Source organism: Zea mays, chromosome 3, assembly GCF_902167145.1.
Source record: "Zea mays cultivar B73 chromosome 3, Zm-B73-REFERENCE-NAM-5.0, whole genome shotgun sequence".
Lineage (NCBI taxonomy): Eukaryota > Viridiplantae > Streptophyta > Magnoliopsida > Poales > Poaceae > Zea > Zea mays.
The window spans coordinates 189,252,969-189,262,281 of NC_050098.1; positions in this window are offsets into that span (position 1 = coordinate 189,252,969).

The following is a 9,313-nucleotide window of genomic DNA, read 5'->3' on the forward strand; positions in this document are numbered from 1 at the left end:
AAATGAGATAGTGGTTATTCCGACCGATCATGTCCATTTCGTCTCTATAAGAGCTGGTTTGGTGACAAGGGAATCAGAGTGGATCCATGGGAGAGAAAATCCCCTGCTAATCAATTTTAAATAGCAATGAATTTCCTCTCCAGTTCTCTTATCGTCGAACCAGCTCTAATGCTCCATTTGGATGTCAATATTGGCGGGTAAGGAATTGAATTGGGTACCAAAACAGTCATGGTATTGAAATGAGATGTAGTTCCAATTCTATTATTTGGTTATCATTGAATTAAAGTTTGGAATTGTGCGGTCTAATTCCACGCAATATAGAGGGGTGATGCTTTTGTATTGGGGGAGTGAGCTTCTAGTTATAGTCCAATTCCAGAGAATTGGGTCTTTGATTCCAAATCTCAATTCTATGTGCAACAAAACACTAGAATGTTAGAAATAACAGCAATTTAGTGATGAACAAAATGATTCCGACAATAATAAAATAAAAAATAACATGTTTCATAAACGTATAACTCACTGGCAGTTCATAATCTAAAGCTAGTGACTGAAGGAATACGAGAATGAACGAAAGAGAAAGTGTAGACATTCTCACAGTGGAGTTGTCTGCACCAGAACAATGAAAAGTAGGGGAAGCAGATCGGCAATAACAATGAAGTTGACATGGTGGAAGAAGACGAACAGCGAGAAGTCACGACGACGATCCCGAAAAACCTGATACACCCCTATCTCGTGCAGGTACACAAGAGACGTTGGCTTCGAAGAACCTTCTCTCCCAACCCCAATAACACGTTGGTGGCGGGATGGAAAAGACGAAGGCAACACAACGCTCTGGTGTGAGGAGGAGAAAATTTGTATAGATGGACCACGTCTTGCCCTCAATATATACACACGACGCGATAAAAATAAACAAGTAATTAGTCACGTAATCACAACACTAACGTGATTGATTCACAATCAATCAATTAGACCAATCACAATTAATGCGAGAATAATTGTTTGCAAAAACAGACCAGTGTAATTTTCTCCATGAATGCAAAATATTAAGTGGCAAAAGGAAGCTGCGCACCCGTAAGGTAGGAAGCAAGAAATCGCCGGACCATTCACGCGCATGTCGCACACGCCCATTGCTCCGACCTGGCGAGGCGAGTGAACGGGCATGTGGGTTCTCCCTTTTCCTGTCGGTGTTTTGGGTCCGACCGCACACCCGGGGTTGCCCCTCAAGGTGTTTTTAGGAGTAGGACGGTGTCGACAACTGTAGCAAAATGGTTCGTGCCGATTGCACGAGGAACAGTGGACAAGTTTTACAGGTTCGGGCCGCTTAGAGATGCGTAACACCCTACGTCCTGGTGAGTATGCTTGGTGAATGTGGTTACAAGAGAGCTCTCTGGATTGAGAATACAAAGAGTTGACGTGGGTGGCTGAGTAATAGGGTCGATCATTCTGAAGGGGTGCCCCTAGGCCTTATATACTCGACCGTGGGGCAATACATGTGGATATGATAACAACGTGTAGCTAAAATATAGTGAACTGCTTGAGTTTATCTCTATGTAGCTCCGCCGACTTATCCTCGCATGGCTCCGTTGCATGGGGGCTCCAGCGCGGGAAAGTCGGATCTCTGTTGCAGTCACTCGCTCGACGCTGTGGGTCGTCCGGGTTTGCACCAATCCGGCCTCATGTCGATCTGCTTTGTTGGTTGTCTCTCCCCAGGCCCACGAAAGAATGACCTTACGATTTATTGGGCCCTTGGGCCTTTCGTGAGGTCTTTTACTCTTTAGTGGACCCGGGGGATATCTATCCCCCACAAGCCCCCGATCTTTGGGTTAATTTAGAGGTAATCAGCCCAAAGATCCCAGGTCCAACTTGCAGGTGATTTGAAGAAAATGACTTCCTGTTGTCTTCTCCTGCTTCGATCACTCGTAGACCGAAGCTTAGTTTCGTGCTTGTGCCTTAGAGGTCGGCATTTCAATTTGTAGGATTCTGAACTTCATTGGGTGCACCGGAGGTGCACCCAATGGGTGTAGCCCCCGAGCTTCGAGTAGATTTTAGAAAATAATCTACTCGAAGGTCTTCCCCAGAAATTATTTCCATTTGTGCTCCTGCGTTTTGGTTGAGGGCTGGCCTTTTAATCTTGTCCCACGCCTTAGAAGTCGGCACTATCTTGGCTTGGAATGATAGTCCATGGGGTGCACCGGAGGTGCACCCAATGGGTGTAGCCCCCGACCTTCAAATGGATTTTTAAGGATAATCCATTCGAAGGTCTTCCTTTCGTGCCTCCTTGCTGAAAATTATCCTTTCCGTTTGTAGAAATTGGCATGAAGCTATTTGCATTATGCTTTGGAGGTCAGCATTATGTCATCAATATTTTGCTTCAGAGGTCAGCATATATTTTGTCTTTAGCAGCCGAGTTCGCAATCCATCCATATCTTGCTGGGTAGTGCAATTTATTTGCTCTGCGACTGATTGGACATCTGATGGATGTTCTCTGTCTAGTCTTCACGCCGCTTCTGTCGGCCATATTTTGTACTTCGCTGGCTATATTTGGCTTTCCTCTGATCCTTACTGATATCTCATTTTTGTCTTGAGGTATTCACTGCGTGCCCTGCACAGATGTGACCGTTTTGAAAAATATACTGATAATTCCTGGGCGTCCCCCCCAATGGGTGTGGGCAAGGGACGGCTTGGTACGCTGAGTGTTTTAGCCGGCTGCTTCTGAGTAGTAATGTGATGTGACGGCTAGTGTAATCATATCCTCCGCGCTGTTGACTGGAGTCCCAATGGGTGTTGTGTTGCGTGAAACGGCGTCAGCCGCCTGACGTGTCTTCAGACGGGTTGAAGTGCTTATTGAATGTTTTGCGACTGTTCAGTGACCGCGGTTGGAGATGAGCGGTTGCCTTCTCCTTCTATAAATAACGTCGTTGTCTCTCTGGCTTTTTCACATCTCTTCGCTGTTCTCTGCTGCTTCCCTCTCTTCTCTCCCGTCTACTTCCACCATGGGCAAGAACAACAAGCGCAAGCGTGAGCCAACTCCTCCATCGGAGGAGTTTGGTGACTCGGAGTACTCAGAGGAGGAGTTCTCCTCTGAGTCTGAGGGGTCTCCGGCTCCCGTCCCCCTGCGTGAGTCGTCTGACGACTCAGACGACTCCCAGGGGCTCGCGGCGGAGGTCTGGACGTACATCCGGGCCGTCGAGCGCTCCGGGCTCGAGGGCTCGGATGAGTCGGAGTACTCCTCGGATGAGGAGGACTCGGACGGCGGCGGCGAGGACGAGGACGACGACGACGAAGACGGCGACGACGACGACGATGGCGACGGTGACGGCAGCGGCAGCGGCAGGGGCAGCGGCGGCGGCAGCAAGGACGGTGACGGCGGCGGCAGCAGGGGCAGCAACCGGGGCGGCAGCAGCAGGGGCAGCACCAGGGGCGGCGGCGGCGGCAGCAACATGGCCAGTGGCTAGATGCCACTGGTCTTTTAGATATTAGTATAGTATAGTTAGTAGTAATGTAGAGTAGTATAGCGTAGTGTAGTAGTAGTAGTAATGTAATGTAGTAATAGTAGGGAAGTATCAACTCGTAAAGAGTTGATTTGTAAGTTTGTTATCTTCCCTCTTAATGAAAGAATGACGTTGGCTTCTCCTTGATAACTCGTCTTGCTTGTTTGTAAAACTGATTCCTTTGAGACAGTAGATGAATAACTTGGGGATCAAACTGATGCTTCTGGAAATAGCTGCCGAGTAACTTGTAGACGGTGTCGGCGTTTTAGAGGTAACACCGAGCAACTGAAGACCGTATCAGTGTTTTAGAAGCAACGCCGAGTGATTGGAAAGCGACGTCAGCATTTTAGAGGTAATGCTGAGCGACTTGAGATGATGCCAGAGGGCAACGTCAGCGTTTTAGAGGTAATACCGAGCGACTGAAAGGCGATGTCGGCGTTTTAGAGGCAACGCCGAGTGATTGGAAAGCGACGTCAGCATTTTAGAGGTAATGCCGAGCGACTGAACGCGATATCAGCGTTTTAGGGGTAACGCCGACCGACTGGAAGGCGACGTCGGCATTTTTAGAGGTAATGTCGAGCGACTGAACATGGAATCGGCGTTTTGGAGGCAACGCCGACCGACTGGAAGGCGACGTCGGCATTTTTAGAGGTAATGCCGAGCGACTGAACATGGAATCGGCGTTTTGGAGGCAACGCCGACCGATTGGAAGGCGACGTCGGTATTTTAGAGGTAATGCCGAGCGACTGAACATGAAATCGGCGTTTTGGAGGCAACGCCCAGTGATAGCAGGTCGCGCGAGCCACTTTGAGTACGATGGCCGAGTGATGAGGTGGCGCACCGGTGTTCTGGAGATAACTGCCGGGTTTCCACGTGGCATGCTGGGGTTTTGGAAATAACCGTCGGGTGATGACTGGGCACTTTTTGAAACGGTATCTGGCTCGAGAATATCCCATAAGAGTTGCGCTTTTAGCCGCCTTTGCTTTCCGTGCCCTAGTTCTTGCTTTCCCGCTTCCGAATCCTCTCTGCCATTCGCCTCCCACTCTGCTCGCTGGTAGAATCGAGATGGCACCCAAGAGGAAGACCGCGAGCTCGTCTGCTGTGGTGATTCCTCCAATTGACCCCAACAGCCAGTTGCCTTTCGCAGGTAACCACATGTCCATCATTTCTGAAACTGAGCTTCTCCACCTCGTATCTATCGGGGTTCTTCCTCCGCGAGAACTCTGTTCTTGGCGGATTTGCCATGGGTTTACTGTTCCGACAGAGGATACCCATGAGTCCGTTGTTTACGCCCCTTTCCTTCTCCGCGGCCTTGGCCTTCCCATCTCTCCCTTTTTCCGCGGCCTCCTTGATTTCTACCATATTAACTTGACCCATTTGAATCCCAATTCAATTCTGCAAATCTCCATTTTCGTTCATTTATGCGAGGCCTTTCTTGGCGTGCTGCCACATTTCGGTTTATGGAAATACTTGTATCATTGTCGCCCTGGGATGGCCGGGGGACAACATCAGTTGGTTGGGGGTGCCAGCTTGGAGATGCGCCGCGGGAGGAAAACTGAATATCTCGAGATCCCCCTCAAGGACAGTATTAAGGGATGGCGCCTGGAGTGGTTCATAGTTGAGAATTATGGGAATTCTCTCCCCTCCCGGTCGGGAAGACAGCCGGACGTTCGCACCCCAAGCTGGACCGAGTCTCCCACAGATCAGGAGGTAGCTGAGGCAGGTGTGTTGCTAGCTGAAGTTGGACTGCTGAAAGAGAGGGGTCTGACTGTTGAAGCTGTGGTTACTGACTTTGTTTTCAAGAATATTCAGCCACTGAAAGACAGAGCCTATCCAGCTTATCTGTATCGAGGGCTAGCCGACTCAACTCGGGTTACCAACAGGAGAATTCCTTCTACAGACTTGGTGAGCCGACTTGAAATGATCCTCAGGGGCAAGGTGTCAAATGTTGGTGCTCCAGTGGCGTACTCGGCCTGGAACTTGCCTCCTCCCAAAGCCTTCACCCTTTTCGTGTCGAATCCACCCATTACTGATGGCAGTTTGGGCCTTAGAGTGCGACCCTCTGCTGAAGAAGTCAGTGCTTTGGTTGCCTCGCTTGGGGAGATTCCTGATGACGAACGGCAGGTTCATTTTGAGGTGCCCCTGAACCCTAGTGATGCAGAGATAAGCGCTATGCTGGGACGTTGGTAGTGGCACCCCTCCCAGAGGCTGATACGACTTTGGATGTTCAGAAGCCTGTCAGTGCTCGCCCGAGGCGCCCTTGCCGAACCAATCAGCCTAATCCTTCTGTTGATAAGCAGAAGAAGAAAAGAAGACGCCTCCGACGAGTATCCAGTTTTGATCAGGACGCTGGTACCTCAGTTCCTGCTATTGAAGAAGTGCCTGCGACTGGATTTACTGACGCTGACCCCAATGGGTGTACCCAATCCGCTGTTGATCCCATAGTGGGTGCCCCATCTGTTGCTGATCCCAATGGGGGTGCTACTTGTGTTGCCAATGTGGATGATGAGGAAGAGGAAAATGAGATTCCTTTGACTCGGAAAAATAGTCGGCGGTTCATCGCCAGTGGTGAAAGTAGTGGAGTTCCCTCTCCTGCTTTGTCTGCCCTCATTGGTCTGCAAGAACTGTCCCTGGCCAACTTTGATCAGACTCTGGAGGATATGGTCCTAGAGGACTTGTTATCGGAGCCAGTGGATGATGGTGCAATGGAGGCTTGCGCTGACGTGCCCGATGTTGGTTTGAGGTCATCCCGTGCCTCGTCGACCTTAGAGCGCGATCTCGAGGGCCGGGAGACTGACTTGGATCGTCCTGGTCCTATGGAAGTAGCTGAGGGCCCGTCAACCTTAGAGGTGGTTACTGCAGAGAGCTTGGACCTCAAGAATGGTGCTGACACATGCCCAGCCCCCGAGGGTGTCGCCGGGGATGACTTAGCTCGGGTGAAGAGTGTAAGCCACTGCCCAGCCCCCGAGGGTGCTGTCGGGGATGATCCGGCTCAAGCGGGTAGTGCAAACTATGACCCAGCCCCCGAGGGTGCCCGAGCAGGGTCTCCTTCCTGTACTTCCATGGACGTTCATGCGGGATCTCCTCCACACTCTGGCTGTATGGTGGTAGCTCAAACCTTGGACCAGGGAGTCGCTTTAGAGGGCAGCGTCCCCGCTGATCAGGTGTTTGGCTCTGTTGAAGGCACCGAGCTGATTCCTACTGGTTCGTTGCAAGCTGCTTTGGGTGGTGGTCTTACGCCTGGTTATCAACTGATCTCTCCTGATTTGGGGATCCCTTCGTTCTTTTCCAACCTCCAGGTACTGTGATGTATTTTAGCTTGATTTTTACATTGCCTGAACTGCTGTTATTACACTCATCTGTTCTCCTCATCAGGCTTTGGTGGATGGGATGGCCAGCCAGCTGAGATTGCAGGGTGCTTCCGTCCCAGAAGTGGCTTCGTCTCTTGCATGTTGGAATCCAGTGTCACTTCAACATCGCGTCTCTGAATTGGAGGCAACCAATGCTGGTTAGTGCTTTTTTGCTTCTCTTTGCCTTCGCTGTGGACTGCTTTACCTTCTGACCCCGTTTTGTTTGATTTTCTCTTGCTAGGAATGACTCGGCAGATTTCAATTCTTGAGGAAAAACATTCCCGAGATCAGGCTGAATTGGTTCAGCGGTGTGCTGACTTCGAGGAGAAGTACTCTCAGAGCCAAACTGAACTGGGTCAAGTCTCTGCTGCCTTGGATGACGCCAATGCACTGAGTTCTTCTCTTCATGCTCAGCTCGATTCTGAAAAGGTAATTTACAAAACTGTGCTTTGCCTTGCTGTGTTCCTATTACTTGCTTGGTTTTTGAAGGAGTTGATTTTTGCTCGCAGGAATAAAAGCGTATCCTTGCTGCTTCTCGTGACAATCTTGACAGATTGTATCGTGATTCTAGCAACTCGCTGACCATCTTGGAGAGGAGTCATCGCTTTACAATGGAGGAATTGGACAATCAACGTTGTAAGCTGCAGGAATCCGCGGACGAAGTGACCCGCCTCAAGTAGCTGATATCAGCAAAGGATGCCACCATCAAGGAACTTCGAGCTTCCAAGAAATCCATTGTCCAGGAGTTAGAGACTGCTCGACTGGCTGCTAAAGTTGCCGAAGAAACTTCTGTTACTCTCAAAGCCCAGCGCGACAGAGCCATGGACAAGGCTATTCGGGCGGGACGAATCTTGATGAGGAGACCCGACGTGGTTGTTCCTGAAGACATAAGGGCTGATGTGAATGCTGCCCCTGATTCCTCGAGTCGCCCTTCTTCGTCGGTCGCTCCTGAGAAAGACATTGCAAAATAGAGAAACATTTTGCGTGCTTTGAGCGCGCGGTTAGCATGATCGAGTATTTGTTAGAGGACATCAGTTCAGCATTCGAATGATATAATTATTCTCTTATTGTATCAGAATTCATCAGTTCGTAAATCTGCAGTAATGAAATGACGCACGATGATTATGAAATTTGTTTGCGGGATATAGAAGTCATCTCCTGAATTGCATAGGCATGAGCATGTTGCACCGGCTTAAGTCGCCACTGACTTTAGCCGATTGCTCCATTAGTAGGGCATAGTGGTCACCCCGAGTTAAGTAAGCGTGAGCATGTTGCACCGCCTTAAGTCGCTGCTAACTTAAGTCGATTGCTCCGTTAGTAGGGCATAGTGGTCACCCCGAGTTAAGTAAGCGTGAGCATGTTGCACCGCCTTAAGTCGTTGCCGACTTAAGTCGATTGCTCCGTTAGTAGGGCATAGTGGTCACCCCGAGTTAAGTAAGCGTGAGCATGTTGCACCATCTTAAGTCATTGCCGACTTAAGTCGATTGCTCCGTTAGTAGGGCATAGTGGTCACCCCGAGTTAAGTAAGCGTGAGCATGTTGCACCGCCTTAAGTCATTGCCGACTTAAGTCGATTGCTCCGTTAGTAGGGCATAGTGGTCACCCTGAGTTAAGTAAGAATGCAAGTCAATCGTAAATGAACTGAGTATCTTTGAAACCTCTTTTCTATTGATGCTATATTTCCACTTTACAGAGTACATCGTCGTCCCAGCAGTTTTGAAATACAGCTAGGGATAAAACTTTCTGAGGTGTTCTATGTTCCAGGAGTTCCCAACTTCTGTGCCGTCCATCTGAGTGAGACGATACGATCCGGGCCGAGTGACTTCTGCTACCATGAAGGGTCCTTCCCATAAGGGTGATAACTTGTGCCGTCCCTCCCCCGTTAGAATTTGGCGGAGGACGAGATCTCCTACTGAGAAGAATCGTTGTCGCACAGTCTTGTCGTGATAGCGCCTTAGAGTCTGCTGGTACCGTGCTGATTGGATTACTGCGTTAAGCCGTTCTTCTTCAAGTACATCAATGTCCTCCAGCCTGGTGGCCTCAGCTGCTGCTATGCTTTCGAAGATCAACCTTGGCGCCCCAAACTTGAGATCGGCGGGTAGCACTGCCTCCGACCCATAGACCATGAAGAAAGGAGTGTTTCCATGCAGGTCTCGGCTAGGTTGGGTTTTTAGGCTCCAAACGACATAGGGCAATTCCCTTATCCACTTTCCTGTGAATTTTTCATTCTTATCGAAGACCTTTTTCCTGAGTGCCTCCAATATCATTCCGTTGGCTCGCTCAACCTGCCCGTTGGCTCTTGGATGTGCTACAGACGCATACTTGATCTGAATGCTCTTTTGCTCGCAGAAGTCGAAGAATTCTGAACTTGTGAAGTTGGATCCTAAGTCAGTTATGATGCTGTTTGGTATCCCGAATCTGAATATTATGTCTTGTATGAATTCCACGGCCTTAGCAGAGGTTAAAGAGGCAA